Genomic DNA, 13128 nt, shown 5'->3' with positions numbered 1-13128 from the left:
GCGAGACTGTCTCAAAAAAAGAAAAAAAAATTTGCATGCAAGATTTTATGACTAAATATTTTTCTCATTTTTCTTTACAATTCCATATTACTGTCTCGATTATTTAGAATAGGTTCCAGGGCAGCAGTTGATTTTATTTTGGGTTTTACGTATGTATTATAATTTTGGATGTTATAATTTCCAACTCTGCCTGTACACTTCAAGTCAATGTGGATTTTTAAAAATATTTTAATAGTACAAACTATTCAGAGATTCAACTTCTAAATGTTAAAAGCAACAGCAGCTCCTGGTTTAAAAAGGGAACAGTGGAGGCAGCAGGCCATTTTATTTAAAATTGCGTTAGATATTTCAGATGGATGATAGTTGAGATCATTAAATCCCGTTTCTGCTTCTAAGATTTCCACAAAATAGCACATTAAATCCTCAGTCCTAAGCAATCACGACAGAGATTCCAAATTGGCTCTCAATGTCAAGGTAAACCCATTTCTGCTTCTAAGATTTCCACAAAATAGCACATTAAATCCTCAGTCCTAAGCAATCACGACAGAGATTCCAAATTCGCTCTCAGTGTCAAGGTAAACAGCGCACTTTCTTCTCTTGCAATACATAAAAGGTACACAATTTGATACACAAGGGAGCATAGCAGTCAGACTCTTACAAGATAGTGCTGTAGAAATAACTTCCATGTTTTCCTCTGCCATGTGTATCCTCACCTTTGTCTCCCGTGCAGTAACACTATCAGTTTCCTCATCTGTCCTTTCTACTTTCTTTGAAAGAGGATGCTGATTGCAGAGAATACATGACAGAGGCATTTCAAATCAGAAAGGAGTTTCTTGAGACATATGTGATTTTAGTTTTAAGTAGAATTTCCTGAAGAGTTTTAGTTACAATACCAGTTCAAGAAGATGGTGGTGAAACTCATAGTAAACATTTGGTAAAACAAAGGTTATGGGGCAGCCATCTCCTAGAAACACTTCATCGGGGTTTATATATGAAATGTGAAATATCGTAGGTTTAGTCCTGGCACAGAACCAAAACTGAGTACATCTCACTTGAACAGCTGACAAATCCCCAGCACAGGTCCATATCAAGAAACGGAGAAGAAAGAATCCATTTAACCCCAGAAACGTCTTCATTTGCCCAAATTGAAAACCAAATTTCACTCAGGAAACTAATGTTGGGTTTAGTTAAAATACAAATCAGTCATATGTTTTCAAAATTAAATTATATATGTGTATGTTTTTCTATATAAATATGTCCCCAACTTTGCTCATGGCTTATCTTCCATATTTTTTGGTTGATTTTCAGTGGTTGTCTTATCTTGTGTGGATGAATAGTCATTGAAATAGTCTTAATTTCACAATATGTTTAATTATAAATCTATACTTCCTTTCTGTGAGAGAAAATCTTTTGTGAACCAAATATAATTTTTGGAAAGCTTTATAACTCCATATTTTTTCTTTTAAAAATTGTGATTGTGGTAAAAAGACATAATGTAAAATTTACCATCTTAATTCTTTTTAAATGTATATTTCGTTAGTGTTAAGTACATTCACATAGTTATGCAAAAGACCTGTAGAACTTCTATGTCTTGCAAAACTAAAATTAAATGCCTTTAAGACAACTGCCCATTTTACCTTCTCTTCAGCCCTTGACAAACACCATTCTAACTTTTTTTTCCTAAGAGTTTGTGTGCTTAAGATACCTGATTATGAATGGAATCATACACTGTCACTTTGTTCCTGGCCTATTTTAGTTAACATGATATTCTCAATAATTATCATATAATGTGACTTTTTAAAGACTGAATAATATTCCACTTTGTGTATTTGCCACTTGTTATTAATCTGTTCATTGGTCAAGGGACATCTGGGTTGTTTCTGCCTTTTGGCTTGTGTTAATAATGCTGCAATAAATTTGGGTGTGCAAATATCTCTTCCAGATCATGTGTTGTATATTTTAAATACATAGGCAGAAGGGGGTTTGCTGGATTATGTAATAATCTCATTTTATTTTTTTTAAAGAGCTTTCATACTATTTTAAAAATAGGTTTGTGGTGATAGATTATTGTGACTTTTCTTTGCATTTTTCTAGAAGAGAGATGTCGAGTATCCTTTTAAATGCCTAGTCATTACTATGTCTTCTTTGGAGAAAGTCATTTCAAACATTTACCATTCCAAATCAAGTTATTAACTTTTTTTGTTGTTGAGTTGTAGGAATTTATATAATTTGAAAATTAACACCTACCAAAAATGTGATGAGAAAATATTTTTACTCTTTTTTGTTGTTTGTATGTATGTATTTATGCACATATATAACCCTGTAAAAGACAGGATCTTGCTATGTTTTCATGGCTAGTCTCAAACTTTTGGACTCAAGTGATTGTTCTGCCTTGGCCTCCTAAATTTCTAGAATTACAGGCATGAGCCACCATGCCTAGATTTCACCCACTTATTAGATGACATTTGTATGCCACTAAATGTTTTATTTGATGTGTAGAATAGTTGAAGCTTAATGTAGTCCCTATTTTTTGTCTTTGTTTTTTTCCTTGTTGCTTATGAATTTGATGTCAAACTTAAGGAGAGTGTTTTAAGACTTATGTCATAAACTTTTCCCCTATGTTTACTTCTAAGAATTTTTTTAGTTTTTATGTTTAAGTATTGAATCCACTAAAAAAACTTTTCTTTTTATAGGTGATACAAAGGAAGCATCCAACCCTATTTTTTTCTCTGTAAATATTCAATGTGGAAAATTCTTTGTTAAAGAGATTCTTATTTTTCTATTGTGTGGTCATGGAAAGCTTATGGAAGATTATTTTATCATGGATGCAAGGGTTTACTTCTGGGATCTCTATTCTGTTTCATCATCTATGTGTCTGTTTTTGTGGCAATATCATATTGTTTTTATTTTTGTAGCTTCATATCATGATTTTAAATCAGAAAATGTAATACCTCTTTGTTCTTTTTAAAGGGTGTTTGGCTAGTCACATTTCCTAAGCAACCTTTGGAATTATACACAAAAATTCTGCAAAAAAACATACCATTGGGATTTTGACAAAAATTACATTGCATTTTTATATCATCATGAGTAGTAGTGACTATATATATATATATATATATATATTTTTTTTGGAGATGAAGTTTTAGTGAGTCACTCAGGCTGAAGGGCTGTGGTGTGAGATGTGCTCACTGCAGGCTCCGCTTCCCAGGTTCAAGCAATTCTCCAGTCTCAGCCACCAGAGTAGCTGGGATTACACTCATGTACCATCACGTCTAGCTAACTTTTGTATTTTTAGTAGAGACAGGATTTTGCCATATTCACCAGCGTAGTCTCAAACTTCTGATCTCAAGTGATTCACCTACTTTGGCCTCCCAAAGTCCTGGGATTACAGGCATGAGCCTCGTGCCGGCCCTGACATCTTAAGAATATTAAATCACCTGACACTTGAGCAAGACTATATGAAAGATTTTGCTTAATTTCCTGTTATTTACGTATTTGCCGCATTTTCTTGCTTTTAAATTCTAGTTTCATTTATATTCTATGGCTTCAGTTTTCTTAAATTTAATAAGACATGTATCCTAACAGAATGTACCATGTGTGATTGAGAATACTGCAGATTTTGCTCCTTTCAATTGGAGAGTTCTGTAAATGCTGGTTAGGTCTATCATGTTTAGGTTTGTCTTTCTTACTGATATTACATCTGACTATTCTAGTCATTATTGAAAGTGGAGTCTTGAAGTCCACCATTGTTGTGTTGCTATGTATTTCTTGCTTGACTTCTGTCAATATTTGTTTTACATATTTGAAAGACGAGAATCAGTTGAACTTGGGAGGAGGAGGTTGAGGTGAGCCTATCGCGAGATCGTGCCAGTGCCCTCCAGCCTGGGAGACAGAAAATCTGTCTCCAAAAAAAAAAAAAAAAGAGAAAGAAAGATGTCAGTGCTATTTATAGTAATATAAAAATGTAATGCAATTTTTTGTCAAAATCCCAAAGGTATATTTTTGCAGATTTTTCAAATTTTATATATATATGATTTATAAATTATTGTTATAGATTCCTTGAAAGTTAATCCATCTCACCATTACATAATATCAATCTGTCTCGGCCGGGCGCAGTGGCTCATGCCTGTAGTCCCAGCACTTTGAGAGGCCTAGGAGGGTGAATCATGAGGTCCAGAGATAGAGACCATCCTGGGCAACAAGGTGAAACCCCATCTCTACTAAAAAGTACAAAAATTAGCTGGGTGTGGTGGCGCGTGCCTGTAGTCCCAGCTACTTAGGAAGTTGAGGTAGGAGAATCGCTTGAACCGGGGAAGCGGAGGTTGCAGTGAGCCGTGATCGTGCCACTGCACTCCAGCCTGGTGACGGAATGAGACTCTGTCTCCAAAAACAAAAAGAAAAACAAAAACATAATACCAATCTGTCTCTTGTTCACATTTTTTATTTAAAATATATTTTGTTTTATATAATTATGATCATGACCCTCCAATTGTAGCTGTTCTTTGCATAAAATATATTTTCTTTATACTGTTACTTTCAACTTATTTGAGTCCTTAGAGCTGAAGTGACTACTGTAGAGAGTACATTGCTGGATCTTCTTTGTTCTTAATCCATTAAATTATTTATTAATTTTCTTTAAGGTATTTAACTTTTTACATTTGAAGTAATTAATGCAGTTAATGAAGTTACTTTATTATTTGTTATTGTCTTCTGTGTTTCTTGTAGAAGTGTTATTTATCATTTTTTCTCCTACTGATTTATTTTTGTTTGTTGATTTTATAGTGACATGATTCAATTTCTTTCCCGTTTGCTTTTGCATACATTCTACAGGATTTTTTGGTAATCATCTTGAGAAATAAAAACTTCATAAATCATCTTAAAGTTATGACAGTATATAACAACTATATTTCAACTGAATACAAAGTTGTACCTCTTCATACCCCCACTGTGTTATTAATATCACATATTATCTTTATTTATTGTCTATGAACACACATTTATGCAGATTTGTTCTTCATTTTTTAAGTTCCATAGCAATTTTTTGAAAGTTTTGTGCACCATCATTATGACAGTAGAGATTTCTTTACCTGTTTATATATTTATCTTTAATATAGCACTTTCTATTTTCATGTGCTTTTATGATGCTGTGCAGCATAATTTCATTCTTGGACATGAGGGACTTTCTTTTACATTTCCTTTAGGACTGTTCTAGTGGTTAGTAACACACTCAACTTTTATTTATTTTGGAAAGGCTTAGTTTTTTTTATTTCTGAAGTGATATTTTTCCAGTTGAAGGTTTTTCTTTGGAAGCTTTTCCTCTTGTTTAATTACCTTGTCATCTGGGGATTTCTCAAATACCTTTTAAAAATAACCTCTTTATTACTTTTGTCTTATATTGTTTTTGTAAGACAGCTTTTATAAATATAATGGTCCACTTGATGGTTTGCAGTACGTCCCATACTTTTTTCTCTATTCTGTTTAAAAAATTTGTTTTCATCACTCAATATTTGTAAATACAATGTCATCAATTGTGTAATTTTTTTCTCCTTTATTAGTCTGCTTTTGTGACAGTTGATTAAATTTTTAATAAGTTATTATGTTCTTCAGATTCACAATTCTTGTTGGTTTTTAAAAATCTTTTTATTGATATCTCATTTTCTTTATGTATCACTTCTTCTAATATTCTTTTGTTGTCTATGTTCTGTTTCTGTTCATTAAGCAGTCTTTTCTAATTACATTTTATTGAAAACTGCACTGAATGTTAAATGTCCATCTTTACAATAAACAACTACAGTAACGGTAACTCGCACTACACTAAAACAAAAAGTACTTCTGATAGCCATTATTTTTCTATTTGGGACCATTTAAAAAATTTTTCTTTTCTTACAAAAACGGGAATGTACCTAATCAAAGGATCAAAACAGGTCTTCTTTTTAAACAAAAAGACAATGATTCACAAAAGACTATGAATAGAACATGTAACTAATTGATGCAAATCTAATCGAATTTGTTAAAATCAGTCACATCCAATACATCTGAAGTGTTCTTGTATAAAACACAACGTGAAGAAAAGAAGACTTTATCAGTGTTTAAAAAAGTGCGTTTGTTCATAGACCATCTGACAAGTTACCATTTAAAGTGTTTCCTGTGACATAAGGAAATGCAATCTTATTTTCCTTGAACCCTTTTAGTGCAAGACTTTCCACTCAATAAAATAGCAGTGGATCTGAAACTGAGAAAATATACTTGATTACAAAGAGCTTGTGAAACTTAATTTTTTTTTTTTTTTTTTTTTGCATTATCGGAGGCTTTTACTGAACTTACAACCAACTTGCCCGCTCAATATGCAGTTCACATGTGACAGATGCTTCTCTGTACAGGAGCCGGTACTGTCTTCAATCCTATGCTTGCAGGTGTCTCCCACAGGCAAACAGTTTACTCCACATTTTCTAGTAATGTGATCTTCCTATTAGCAAACAGCTGTAATGAGTCCCTGCAGACTGAAGGGACTCAAGTCACAGGATGGGGATTTCCTCTTCATGGTTTTTATTTTGATGTTTGAATCCTGATGCAACATTCTGAGCGGGGTGTTCCGGACCTTCTGTGCCCAACGGACTGATAAAGGAAAAAGTTCTGTTTATTCTTTGTGATTTGACGCACAGATGAAAAACCTAACACACAATAACGGAAGTTGGTCGTTAATAAATCACACCCTAGTCTTTCAGAGCATCCGTAAGCAGACAACATCTTCAGTTTTCTAGCTCTTGTAGTTTTAACACTGCAACATCAATGATGCATAGGTCCAGAATCAGCTAAAAAGAGCGTCAGATTCTTTTTCTCTTAGTTTATCTATTTTTCACTGTCTCTTGTTTCCAAGTGTATCTGAATGATTACCTTCCGGCATTGTCTGTTATTTCTCGTTGGCGTGCTCTCGATTGTCCCCGTGTTTGAGGGCTGGTTGGGAGAGGGCGCTTGGGAAGGACGTGTCACTGTCGGGAGGTTGTGAGTCACCGGGATGTCTCCAGGGAAGATCCCTTCCATGGCTGCAGGAAGTCCTCCTGGAGCCACGCCCACGATGACTGGATATATTGCTTGCTGGTCTATTTCCCACCAAAGCACAAATGTGACAAATAATTCCTTGTTGACACAGTTTCTTAAGCTTCCTGGGATGCGACCTGTGATGGCTCAGCGGATCTCGGTGGCAGCTGTCTCCCTCATCTCCAGTGACACCTGCTCGCTGTAGCCAGGCAGTTTGAGGAGTGCAGATGAGATTGGGGGCATCTTTCAACGGACCTGAGCAAAGCTAAAGGGCTACGACTCATTCAGGTCGAGGACTGCCCCTCGTATCCTGCCCTCTTTGAGGGCCTGCGCTGAGGCTTTCTCATCCACCAGGCCACCACGGGCTGTGTTCACAAGGAATGCTCCCTGCCTCATCTGCTTTATGGTAAAGTCATTGATGAGGTGGTGTTTATGTTCGCTGAGACTGCAGGGCAAGGAGACGCAGTGGCTCTGATACAGCAAATCCTGCTGTGTGTAGACCCTCTGCACGCCCAGGAACTGCTCGATCCCATCCTGCAAGTAGGGGTAATAAAATATGACGCTGAATCCAAAGGCTGTGGCTGGAACTGCAAAAGTCTGCTGCGTGCGACTGTAGCCTATGAGGCCCAGCGTCTCCCCACGAACGCGGGCCACTACCGAGGCCACCTCGCAGGTCTGCTCCACGCGCTGGACTCGTTTGCCTTCCCACAGTGCCTGGAACAGCCATGTGTTCCTCCGGTACATGTTGAGGATGTGGCAGATGGTGGAGTCGGCTGTCTCTTCCACGACTGCGGACGGGATGTTTCACATAGCAATTCCGAGCTCGCCAGCAGCCTTGAGGTACACGTTGTCATAGCTACTGCCAACCCGCACGATCACTCTCAAAGCCTTGAAATTTGCCAGATCCTCCCTGTTGAGGTGATGGTGTGGTACATCATGGCCCCCACGGCTCCGTTTAGAACTTTCTCGTCGATCTCCTGTGTGGACTGCATCACAGAAGGCCACGGTGGCCAGGTCCTTCAGGATGGGCATGTCCACAGTGCAGTCATGGCCGACCAGCAATGCCGCCAGTGAGTGGGGGCTTAGGGGGTCTTTCATGATCTGGCGGCGAATTCCTTCACTATTCTGTCCAGTCGCTTTCTCTTGACTTAGCGCTTATCCACAAGGGCCATTCTTTACAGAACTTTGCAACTCTCAGATCAAAAGGCAAAGCAGTCCTCTAAGACCTTAGGGGAACTCGCAGGAGTCTGTGTGCATGATGCCACTATGAACCCAAATAAATTTGTTCACAAACTCTATAGTTCACACGATGGGCTGTCCTTCTTTTTAAGAGAATATAGCTTCATTGGTTCAAAACCATTTAAGGTGATGAAACCCATTTGCTTGCAACTCAGCCACCACCGATCAGTCAATCAACGAATCTCACCACGACCCCAGGTCTGGAGCTCCTGGAGTCCGCGACCGCTGGGGGTGGAGGCGGCTTCGGCCTGGTGCAGCCAGGTCCTTGCTCCTGCTCTGAGCCTTGGGCGTGGGTTGGGGGTCCACCGGGTGTCCCACATGGTGTCGAGTCTCCTCCCTTGCAGGGGCCCTGCGGACCGGAGGAGTGTCCATGTCATTAAGGAGCTTTGATAATTATATTGATTTTTTAAATTATATAATGCGAAAACAACAACAACAACAAAGAGTAAACCTACAAATTTTGACCTTTAAAAGTCAACAAAGATTTTTAAAAGTCAATATTTGTAGGTTTATTTTATTTCTTCAATTGGAACATGTTTTCATCCTTTTCTGTATGCCCTGCAACCTTTTGATGAGATTCAGAAATTTATAAAACAACTGTGTAATGTAGTATGTACTAACGTTCTTACTACAAGATAATACAACAATCAGTGAGGCTGTACATCCTGGTGTTTCATTAACAGGTCTTCAATGTGTCTTCTCTGGCTTTGTGTGTGTATTTTTAAGGTAAAGATATTTTTCCCATTGTTTTCCAGACACTGTAGCCCTTTGCTTCCGCAGTTGATTGCAGTGTTTGTTTCTCTGAGGCTATGATAAGCATGCAACTTCTCTTCTCACCAGTCATAAATTGTCATTCTCATTACTCTGCCATTTCCTTTAGCACTCCCTGTTGGGGGAGACAGAATCTAGCCATCAGCAGTAGCCCAAAAAGCCAAACGTTTGAACATATGTTCCACTGTTCTCTTTCTATACTGAGGAAGATACTAAAAGTTGGACGTTTTCTCTTGAGCCCAATTGCTGTTCTGGGAAAGAAGAAGGGATGTGGTGAATATAAGCCAGACCTGGTTGCCTTGTACAGCAAGCTTTTCCAACCTGCCTTGTTTTGTTTTTGTTATGGCTCTGTTTGGTTTTAGGCTTTTAGCAGCCTGCAGCAATGGTTTTTAGGTTCTGTCTCTAGTGATAAGCGGCAAAGAGGGATGAGGAAAGAGCCTTACTGGCTCAATCAGAAACAGAAACTAAGAACTCATGGCTGTAGTCTCCCGTGGATGCCCCATTCTACAGTAAAGGAAATGCCTTTGGAATGTAAAAAGAGAGAGAATAATAGGCATCATCCCAATAGGCAAGAATGAACAAATAACAAAGATGAGAGGTGCAAAGGCCAAGGAGAAAACCTTAAAAATGTGGTGTTGGAAGTTCTGCTTCAAAGAAATTGGTTCTGGAAAATTCTAGATTTACTTCTTTTGCTGCCACAGAGGGAAATTTCCTACCCTATGCTTATTATGGTCTTAAATCTTCTAAGGCTTCTCCTGCTCCTCCACTAACATTCCAGGGCATTCACAGTGAGAGCCAAAGTTCTCCTCTTCTTTCTGTTATTCCCTTCAAGGCCTTGTGGTCTGAGTGCTTTTCCATTGTTTTGGGATCTGGGGAAACCTGCACATTTTGCGAGACTTCTATGTTAAGCTGTTTTGCAAAAATCTGTGCCTCGTGTCAGAAGTTTGTGAGAGTAAAAGTGCAGACATTGGGGTTTGGTTCACATATTTCAGAAACACCAAGGACAAATGTTTCTGCTTCATAATTTTCAGTCCTATGATTTCAAATGTGATCCTGCAAAAAAACCGGAAAAAAAATTTATCAGAGCTCAAAGCACCTAAGTACATATGATAAAGTTGAATCTTCTATTTCACTTTATTCTTTTTTTCATCTCTGGTAATGTAGGTCAAAAAGTTTTCTTTTCCTTAGTAGAAACCAACTTAGAAATGTAAACTCTCTATGCCAAACATCTCACGTGTGAAATAGTTTATTGTAGCTACTCATCTCAAAGAATTTTTAAAGACGTTAATCCCATAGAAAAACTTAGAAACTTGCCAGGAATAGAACAAATTCTTAATTGTTACATTATTTCTTTATGAGTTATTTTATTAATTAATCTTATATAAAGCTTACTGGGACTGTGATCTGTACATTTTCCCTGCCTTGTTTTTATGTATGTTAAATCAGCCTATAATTTTAGCTTCAGGGGTTTCAGAATAGCACACTTGAATTTATGTGTTATATAAAAAGTTAATTTGATAGTATGCACATCACATTAAGAAAAGATTTAGTTTGTGTCTAAGTTCACGGCATAGAAAAATTTATCATTAGTGTTTCCATTTACTTTCCTCATCATTTATCTGAATGATAGTATAATTTATTTCTAATTGCTTATTATATTGTAGTGTTCCACAGCATATTTTACAATATTCATGTTGTTCTCGTATTTAAAAATGTAAGGCTTTTCTTTGCTTTTAAAAAAATAAATTATAGGCCAGTGCGGTGGCTCATGCTTGTAATCCCAGCACTTTAAGAGATTGAGATGGGTGGATCACGAGGTCAGGAGTTCAAGACCAGCCTGGCCAACATGGTGAAATCCCGTCTCTACTAAAAATACAAAAGATATAGCCAGCCAGGCTCGGTGGCTCAAGCCTGTAATTCCAGCACTTTGGGAGGCCAAGACGGGTGGATCACAAGGTCAGAAGATCAAGACCTTCCTGGCTAACACAGTGAAACCCCATCTCTACTAAAAATACAAAAAAATTATCCGGGCGTGGTGATGGGCGCCTGTAGTCCTAGCTACTCGGGAGGCTGAGGCAGGAGAATGGCGTGAACCCGGGAGGTGGAGGTTGCAGTGAGCCGAAGTCTCGCCACTACACTCCAGCCTGGGTGACAGAGCGAGACTCCATCTCAAAAAATAAAATAAAAAAATAAATTATAGCCTTTCCATTTGTATAAAAAGAGGAGTAATATATTAAGAACATAATAAAAAGTGTCTCTAATATCATTGAAAACTTTATTAAAATTTTCTTCTAAATGCTCCTTATGGGAGATTATAATTTATAATTGTGCAATTTTGTTACTCTAACCATATGCTAATAATTCAAAATCTGCTCTTTACGGTGCCCAGTTATTGTTGAACATGCTAGTTATCTAGAAAGAGTTTTCTTCCGTTGTATGCTTTGTTTATTCGGTATTTCACAGGTCAATGTTTATTTAATTTTATTTTCTAATATTTTATATTTTTGTATTTCCTTGTTAGAAAGGCTGCCTTACATCATTTAATTGTGTTTTTAGATTCTGCCTATATATTATAATTTTGTATGATTATATTCAACTGTGTACAGTTTCAAGGAGTGTAGAAAATAAGTCAAATATGAATCAACTGTATGTCTATTGCTGACATAATTCTCTGTTCATTTGCCTGTATAAACATTACTCATACTTTATGGCTTGTGTATTTGTTTTATTAGTTGGTGGTCAATTATTTTTTTAATCCTCTCTTGGTGAGTAGTTGTAGAAATTGTCCTAATTTCCACTTCTATGTATTAATGAATCTATATTAGTTTTGTGTGAAGAAAACACTTCTGTGATTTGCAGGTAATATTTTTGACCTCTGAACTTTTTACTGGCCTCCTGCTCCCCAAAGGGACCTTGCTTCTGCTGGCTCAGCACCACAAAACGTCTGAGTTGTTGGTCTCCGACACCACTTTGCCGTCCACTATCCGGCAAGGGCTTTTCTTTTGGATGGCTTGCAGGTATTTACTGACGTCCAGAACATCGAGGAGATTCAAGTCCTCCCCGTCTTCTAGCAGGCAGCAGTAGGTGGCAATCTCAGCCTCCACCTCTACCTTGATGTTCCACAGGTCCTCTTGCTCTTGGGCCTGGTGTCCCTCTTCCCGTGTTTGGGCCAGCTCTGACTCCAGGTGCAGCAGGATCGTGTTGAGCTGCTCCATCTGCATCTACCTTCCTCAGGCTGCTCTCCAAGCTGGCCTTCAGATATCTCACTGAGTCCAGGTCTATATCCAAGGACTGGACTGTAGATCTCAGCTCCCAGAGCATCCTCTCAGCAGCTCCGATCTCAGCGGACTGCATATTGACTACTGTGGTGCTCTCCTCAGTCTGCTGGCACCAGTACTTGTCCAGCTCCTCTCAGTTGTTCTCAGCCATCTCGTCATATTGGACCCGGAGGCTTGCCATGATCTTACCAAGGTCCTAAGACTTGGGGACATCTACCTCCATGGTCAATCAAAAGCTGGAAATCAGGGATTTTAGACCTTTAACTTCTCCTCATGGTTCTTAATGAAGAGCAGCTCTTCCTTGAGGGCCTCCATCTCTGTCTCCAGCAGAGGCTGAGTGACACTGGTGTTATCAGTAATGTCCCTCTCCACAAACAGGCACACGGCCTGCTCTGTCTCACACTTTAAAGTCATCAGCAGCAAAAAGATTATTGTCAGTCTGCAGGATGATGCAGGCACTGTCTGCAGAATTGGCAAAGATTTTTTTATTAGTCTAGTTGTCTGTCTTTTTGCCAGTAAGAAACGATTTTGATTACTATAAATTTCTAACTTGTTTTGAAATCAGGAATTGTAATGCTTCCAACTCTTTTTATGTGGTCCCGTGAAATTCCGTATACTTTGGGGAGTCACATTCTCTGTTTCTGTCAAAAATAATATTAAGAATTTCATAGGGATTGTATTAAATCTGTAGCTCACTTTGGGCGTTATAAACACGTTCAAAATATTAAATTTTCTGACTGTTGAACAAAAGCATGTTGAAGACTAAATTGTTTAATTTTCAGATATTTGTGAATTTTATGAA

At 37.8% G+C, this 13128-nt stretch overlaps 1 pseudogene; it reads right to left on the bottom strand.

The window, feature by feature from the left end:
• Positions 1–6910: 6910 nt before the first annotated feature.
• On the bottom strand, positions 6911–8210 carry LOC129026046 (C-terminal-binding protein 2-like; annotated as a pseudogene).
• Positions 8211–13128: the final 4918 nt, after the last annotated feature.

This window comes from Pongo pygmaeus, chromosome 12 (assembly GCF_028885625.2).
Source record: "Pongo pygmaeus isolate AG05252 chromosome 12, NHGRI_mPonPyg2-v2.0_pri, whole genome shotgun sequence".
NCBI lineage: Eukaryota > Metazoa > Chordata > Mammalia > Primates > Hominidae > Pongo > Pongo pygmaeus.
The sequence above is the reverse complement of the archived record's forward strand: the minus strand, read 5'-3'. Positions and strand labels throughout refer to the sequence as shown.